We start from the raw sequence: 1,194 nt of genomic DNA, 5'->3' as shown, positions 1-1,194 counted from the left end.
TTATGTATAATACGATAGGGGATGAAGGGTGGAAGCAATTGCAGAGACCTTTCCTCACTTGAAAGAGCTCCAAGTTTTTGAACATTGCCAAGAACTCAATAACAAACGTGGGAGGAAAAGCCGTGGCCAACAGGCTGGTTCACCTGCAGCAGTTAAGGAAACTCTACTTGGGTGAAAACGAGCTGGCGCTCAGTGTCTCTGCGCTGGCAAAGGCCTTTGCCAACATGACACGACTGGAGTATGTAAGCATGGCGCCCATCACCTGTTATTGCAATTCCACGTCTCTCCGCATGGCGGCACAACAGGTGCGAGACGCTGTCCACACGCTTGCAGGACAGTTGACAGACCGCAGGGGCTTTCGGCTTTATGATGGCTCTCGTAACAAAGATAGCATGCAGACTGCATGGCAACCAGTTGAAAGTAAACTAACATCAGGACTAGGAGTAACCATATCCAACAGACAGTTGAAGGTAAAAATCAAGCTGTTGGTACGTGGCTAACATGCGTTAAGTGATATCGATATAGATAATGTACAGCTGTCTGCGTTGGGTTGGAATTCCCTGGCAAGTCGTCGGCATATGCACCTCCTTCAAACCGTCTTCAAATCAATACACCAACAAGTACCGGAATACCTACAAGTGTTCTGTAGAACATCTCGTATCTACCAATTGAAACTAGGCACAATTTAAACTTATCTTTAAAAACTTCCTAAAGTCCGATTGGAATCAGGCCGAAGAAAGTTTGCGTATAGGGGAGCATTTGCCTGGAACGGCCTACCTGCCACAGTTAGAGTGGCCACGTCTTACCTGTCGTTTAAGAAGGTTCTGAAACAACCCTGCTGACCTCTGACCTCCTGACCCTGGCCTGTCTTAACGACATTGATTTACGGTTAACGATTTTGTTTTGACGCTTGGTTCTTTTGTAATTTCATGTATTATTTAATGTGTTGGTTTCATTGTCTTCATGTGTAACTTCTTGTCATGTACAGGGCATTCCTGAAAAGCAGTGTTTTAAACAGCACTGAGGTCTCTACCCTGTATAAATTAAACAGAAGTAAATAAAGAAATAAATGTTTTGTGTATAAGAATGACTGACTAGTAGAGCTTACACCACATTGATTGTAAAAACGCAATTCAGACGTACGTCTGAAATGTGCGTGGTATCGCAATAAAGTTTCTAGGAACTTGACGGTTG

Source organism: Branchiostoma belcheri, unplaced genomic scaffold, assembly GCF_001625305.1.
Source record: "Branchiostoma belcheri isolate BF01 breed outbred unplaced genomic scaffold, Haploidv18h27 scaffold36, whole genome shotgun sequence".
NCBI classification, from domain to species: domain Eukaryota; kingdom Metazoa; phylum Chordata; class Leptocardii; order Amphioxiformes; family Branchiostomatidae; genus Branchiostoma; species Branchiostoma belcheri.
The sequence above is the reverse complement of the archived record's forward strand: the minus strand, read 5'-3'. Positions refer to the sequence as shown.